We start from the raw sequence: 6,479 nt of genomic DNA, 5'->3' as shown, positions 1-6,479 counted from the left end.
AACTCAACACACAGCCATTAATGTCTAAACCGCTGGCCACAAAAGTGAGTACACCCCTAAGTGAAAATGTCCAAATATATATATATATATATATATATATATATGTATATATGTGTATAAATATATTATCATAAATATATTTGTTATCAATGTTCTTAGCATGACCAAAGGAATCTATTAAGACCAGTCTCATTACAATAGGCCAAATTTATATAAAGCTATTAGCATTTTTAATTTCATTAACTTTTGACCACAAGGTGGTGCTGCCTTAAAACATTTTGTGTGCCTTCAGGGTAAGGTGCCGATGGCCGATGCCGAGTTTCGCAATGGTACACAAATGCATTCATAAAATATAGCATTTTATATCATAATACTATGTTTTGTTCAACTATAGCACCAACAAGAGGCACAATCCCACCACATTTTTATGTGTCCTCAGAGTGTGTCAATGCATATGTGTGTCAACTTTGGTGAAAATATCTAATTTCGTTTTAGAGTTATAGACAATTGAGAACATACAAAATAATAATTTCCGCCATCGACCTATGATTTCAAATTGCCTATGTTGGTTTCGTCTCGATCAGACTAACGGTTTCATAGATATTCGCAAAAGGATGTTAGAGTTGGAGTTTATCTCCAACCCTAATCAAAGACTCCTGTACAAGCTAATTAAGGTCTTGAGAGTTACAGGCTGGTGAGTTTGATCACAGTTTGAGCTCAAATCTGCAAGCCAGTTGCCCTTTGGGGCAGCATTTGAGGAACCCTGGTGTAGACAAAAGTCTTTACAAATGTTTTGTTTATTTTTAGAGACAGTTCATAAAGTACATTTACATGGCAGTTTTAATCAAGCTATAATCAAGGTATTGGGATTTTAACATAGTCAAGCTACAGTCTTAGGGTGTACTCTCACCCAAGCATGATTGACGGAGGAATTTGCATCTTTACTCATCGACTATAATTCCCGTTAATTAACAGGGTGAGAACGAGACCCCTTATACACTCAAATGAATTAAAAAGTGTACTATCCAAGTATTAATAGAAGATGTTTCTTGTTGTAATGATGACAGTAGTGCACACACAGGTAGTAGCCGTTCCATGCTCCGGCACGGTTAGCAATCACATTACATGAGTTCCAGTCCAACCTATGCCCGAGCCCACATTGTCAAGCGGGCCTGGTTATGGTGTGAAGTGACTAGACTTTGGGGGTCAGTTCAGATCAAGTGTGAGTACACCCTTACCCAGATAGTACAAGATGTCTGAAGTCTGTTAAAGATCGCTTCATCTGGAAAGCATCTGCTGTGTACAAACATCTGATAGACGTCTTTAAGATGTCAGTTTTACATACATTCTAAATCATAAACATCTTAAAGACATTTTCTAAATTTCTATTTGACATCTGATAGGAAACGTGCTATAGACGTATTGCAGATGAGCAAACACTCTAAAAAATACGTCTTGCAGATGTAAATGCAGACATCAAATAGATGTGATGTACGTGTGCTATCAGGGTAATCTGTCTGAGTTTTACACAATGCATAATGAAAAAAACTTGACACACTAATATGATACCTTGATGGTGTTGTGTTTGTTGCTTGCCATCATTCCATGGAAACAGGTTGTCCATGAGAGGAAGAAGTTAAAATTTGCTGTCCTAGCCATCAAATGCAGAGGTTCAGTACATGTGATGAACTGAAAGGGAGAAATGTCTTGCTGGGAAGGGAAGAATGAGAGATAATGCAGTAGTGGCAGGGAGACATCTCTGACCATTGTCCTACAACCAGGAGATTTTCTGGGCTTACTGGATTGAATTATCTATGAAGGATTGCTCCCCTGATGACCCGCAGATAGACTGAAGGCAATGGTGCAGGTGCGACAGGTAATAATGCCTTTGTCAGCTACATGTGCATTTCATTTATTTAAAAAAATGGCAACTAATGCATGGCAGTAACCCTTTATGGATGACCAAAATTTGTGAGAGAGTAATAAACAGGATTCCACTAGAGGCCCTGAAACCATACACAGACCATTTGGGTCATAAAATCAGAGATCCTGTCTAGATGGCAACACAAATTGTAACTTAAAGTTCAGGATTTGTAGATAGGGATTAGGCTTGGATTAGGCTTTTTGGCAAAAAATAGAACCAGCCTTGTTAAAGCAACACAAATCCTTTCTTATCCCACAGTCAAAACTCATTTGGCCCTTTGTGTTTGTGCAAACCAACTCAAGTAATAGCCAAATGATGATCATTAGACCCAATAATCCTGTTTCTCATTTGTAAAAAAACAAAAAAAAACAAAAGGGGATGATTCACAAAGGGGGGCTCTAAAGCAGTGAGCTAGAGTTGACTCCCTGTATGGAAACTGGATTCACACTCTTCGTCTCACTCTAATGCCTAGTTCACACTACAGGATTTTAAGCCCGATTTAAGCCCAATTTGCAAGTTAACGAGCTCGCCGACAGGTCGGGCTGTGATCAGGGGAAAATCAGCGGGTGATTGGCGCTCGGTAATCTTTATGTGTGAACTACACAATCAAAGAGGCTCGCTGACACCTCGCTGACGGCAAACAAATATCTAGCATGCCAAATATCTGGACCGGTCGGCCGACTCGACATCACGTGGTGTCAGGTGTCCTGAGTCCGGACGAGCTACAGCCAATGAGAGAGCAAGGCATGGGTTGAGGTCACCGGAAGAAAAACAGCAGCAACATGGCTTAAAGAAACGTTTGGACACAATAAATGGAGCAAAATTTTTCATAGAGCAAACAGCTTGCAGCGCTAATTTCTTCCTGACATCCATTTTCAAATAAACACCTCCTGTTTCACGTGTTGTTTCGCGTCATTCCCATTCCAATTCTCGCGTGTTTTCGTGACAAAACGTGGTTTGTAGAGTCGTCGGGTAACAGAGTTGTTGTCAGCTTGTGTAGTGTGTAACCCCCGGTTGCGGATCATTTACATAGAGTCACGTACACCACAACGACTTAAAGACAGACAATCAAGTCATGTAGTCTGAACAGCACAGCGATCTACCAACGTTTAATGTCGTGTAGTGTGAACATAGCCTAACAGAGACTAGTTTTCTCAAAATGCATCAGATGACTATAAGTTTTGGCAGTGACATAAATTTTGTGTTTTGCAAAGTTTGCTGCTTAAGCTGTTGTGGTGTTCATTCACATTGTTTCTAGATTATTGTGTAGATTGATCAGATCCATTTTAATAACTGCTAAAAGCTTCATTGGCCAAAATAAATTAACTTTTCAAAAAAAAAAAAAAAAAAACTAATTTCACTGTTTTTTGATCCAAGGAGAGAGGTTCGACTGCAGTGAAGAAGTCTTCAGGAGGTCCCAGAGTGTCCAGCTAGCCCCAGAACCATCTCCTTCTGAGGAGTCAGCTATGGAATCGTGTCAGCAGCAGTGCAGAGTTTGCTCAGGAATGGCAGCAGGTTTGTGTGAGAGCATCTGCACACACAGTGAGGCCAAGACTTTTGGACAACGGCCTGGTGTCAATTAAGTGCAGCAAAGAAGCCACTTCTCTCAAAAAAAAAAACCGTCAAGGACAGACTGAATTTCTGCAGGAAGTACAAGAATTGGACAGCAGAAGACTGGTGCAAAGTTATTTTCTCTGATGAAGCTCCCTTCCGACTGTTTGGGACATCTGGAAAATCGATTGTTCGGAGAAGAAAAGGGGAACGCCACCATGAGTCCTGTGTTGTGCCACCAGTGAAGTATCCTGAGACCATCCATGTGTGGGCTTGCTTTTCAACCAAGGGAGTGGGCTCTCTCATAATTCTGCCCAAAAACACTGCCATGAATAAAGAATGGTATCAAAACGTCCTGCAAGAGCGACTTCTTCCAATGATCCATGAGCAATTTGGTGATGATCCGTGCATTTTCCAGCATGATGGAGCACCATGTCACAAAGCAAGAGTGATAAAGAAGTGGCTTGAAGATCATTACATTTTGGATCCGTGGCCAGGCAAATCCCTGGATCTCAATCCCCATCCTCAAAAGGCGAGTGGACAAGCAGAAGCCCACAAATTGTGATCAACTCCGAGAACTAATAAGGCAAGAATGGATGGCCATCAGTCAGGATTTGGCCCAGAAGCTAATATCCAGCATGCCAGAGCAAATTGCAGAGGTTATGAAGAACAAGGGTCAACACTGTAAATATTGACTCATATTTTTTTGGCCAATAAAAGCCTTTAAAACTTATATGTTTATCATTGTTTTTCAGTATACCATAGAAACATGTGGAAAAATAATCTACAAATACTGAAGCAGCAAACTTTGCAAGATACAAAATTTGTGTTAAAAAAAATGACCAAAATACGCAGAACAAGAGCAGGAAACTGAAAGAACAGTGTGATCATAGTGCAGTATGTTGACTGATATGAGGTGAAATAACATGGTTACACTCCAAACTAAAGATGATGTTTGTTTGATTAAAACCTTGTTGGGTTTGGTTAATCAGATACGAACAAATTAACAGCCACCAAGTCAACTCGTCACTCAATTTACAATCCTTGATTGGCTTCCAAAACATCACTCCAGACTCAACCAGATCTGAGATCGCACACAACCAGGTAAACTCTGTTCAATAAACAATATGAGGGTAAAATTACTGATTGATGGTTCATTCTGGTTTTGGTCCAAGTAATTGCAAGGATTTCATTTACCATTCTTTATTTACTAACCTGTGTGTGTATGTGTGTACCGGTTTGACCTATATTAAGAAGACTAAATATCCTAATGTAAGACATGTTCAGGTTTTAGGTCTCTACCCCAACATTATGAGGGCATACAGCTGTAAGTGATGTGTTTTGTTCTCTGCCGAGTTAATTTCTGAGTTCAATCTGACAGTCTTGTTTCTGTGCTGACAACTGAGAATGTTCCACATCCTGTGAAGACGGGCCCTCATTAAGGTCCTCTTTAGAAGTCATTCTCAACGGCGGTCCTGGGGATCCACTCCCCATATTTTGTATGTCTTATTTGTATGCCTTATTTAACATTCTTGATTCAGATCATCAGCTCATTAGGTCAGTGTATCACATAACAGAGACATATAGCCAGGGTTGTATTAGTTTAAAAATCATGCGTTATTTTAAAAGTGTTTTAAGGTCATAACATGGCATTTTACAAGGAACTGCATGAAAATAATTTGCGTAATTTTGTATAAAAAGGAATAAAATTTGTTGCCGTTTTTTGGCATTTGGCATTTTTCTCTCCATCTATCCATAACCAGAATGCCCAGGGCACAAATACAGTACATCTGCTCAGGTGTACCACTTCTAATTTTTTTACCACTTTTTACCACAGACGTTTAATTGACCTTATGGGCTCAAAATCTTTAAAGGGGTCATGACATTAGCGATCATTTGATGTATAAAAGGTTGTTGTACTATAAAAGTACTTTTAGTTTAAGTTTCAGAGCTCAAAAATTCCTCCTCACAGTAAGAGCATTTTATTGCCATAATGACTTGTTGTCTACTTCCTCCACACTGTGGTAGACATTTGTATCAGAACACCTTCACAATAGCACAGCTCCTTATTCCTTCCATATTCCTTATTCTTTCCACTGCTCAGCACAGGTGAGCAATGAGGTGACAAGGTAAGAGATGCAGTGATATTAGGCAACCATAACTGTTTGGAGACATTGCACCAAAACAAAGATTTTCCGACAAATGTAAAATAATCAAATTTTGCAAATATATGACTGTTTTTCTGCTTAAAACATTGCTAACATTATAAGTGAACCTTAAAGCACATTAAGTCAAAATTCATATCATGACCTCTTTAAAGATAATGCTGTAATTGACATAATTATAGATTTTAATGAAAGTCATTTGTCATGTGAAGCATTAGTTAGTCAAACATTAAAGAGGTCATAGGATGCCCATTTTCCACAAGTTGATATGATTCTTTAGGGTCTTAATGAAAAGTCTGTAACACAGTTTGATTAAAATTTCTCAATGGTAGTGTAAAAAACACCTTTTTTACCCTGTCAAAAACAGCTCTTTTCAGATTAAGCCGTTTTTGTAGCATTTTCCTTTAAATGTTAATGAGCTCTGCTGACCCCGCCCCTCTCTTCCGAGCTGCTCTCAGAGAGACTGTTTACTTTAGCCACATTCAATTAGCACATTATTAGGAAAGGCGATTTGCAAAGATTCATTACAAAACATTATACTCACTTCTTCTGTAGATGAGGCTGGATCATGAATGATTCGCGCGAACATAAACGCATTTATGTAGATCGGGGGTGCATTCCCTTCAGAAACAATGTAATCCACTGCGAGTTCAGCGGCTCAGATGTCGGGAGTAACAACAACAGAACACCTCAATCGCTTAGGAGTCATTCTTGTCTACATCTGCTCCAGCGGAGAAACAATGGCGGACTGATGACAGCTCACTCTGGGCGGTAAGTCAATCAAACTATCGTGGGAGGGGCCTGTCTGTGTGACATCACACAGACAGGCATCTGAGATC

The 6,479-nt window shown here is 39.5% G+C and overlaps 1 protein-coding gene across 1 annotated transcript in view; it reads right to left on the bottom strand.

The window, feature by feature from the left end:
• Positions 1–6,479, bottom strand: part of LOC107699145 (neurexin-1a-like) — a 162,232-nt gene that overhangs the window by 81,405 nt on the left and 74,348 nt on the right. The window lies entirely within an intron of this gene.

The sequence above is a fragment of the Sinocyclocheilus anshuiensis genome, unplaced genomic scaffold (genome assembly GCF_001515605.1).
Source record: "Sinocyclocheilus anshuiensis isolate Anshui unplaced genomic scaffold, SAMN03320099.WGS_v1.1 scaffold166, whole genome shotgun sequence".
Lineage (NCBI taxonomy): Eukaryota > Metazoa > Chordata > Actinopteri > Cypriniformes > Cyprinidae > Sinocyclocheilus > Sinocyclocheilus anshuiensis.
The sequence above is the reverse complement of the archived record's forward strand: the minus strand, read 5'-3'. Positions and strand labels throughout refer to the sequence as shown.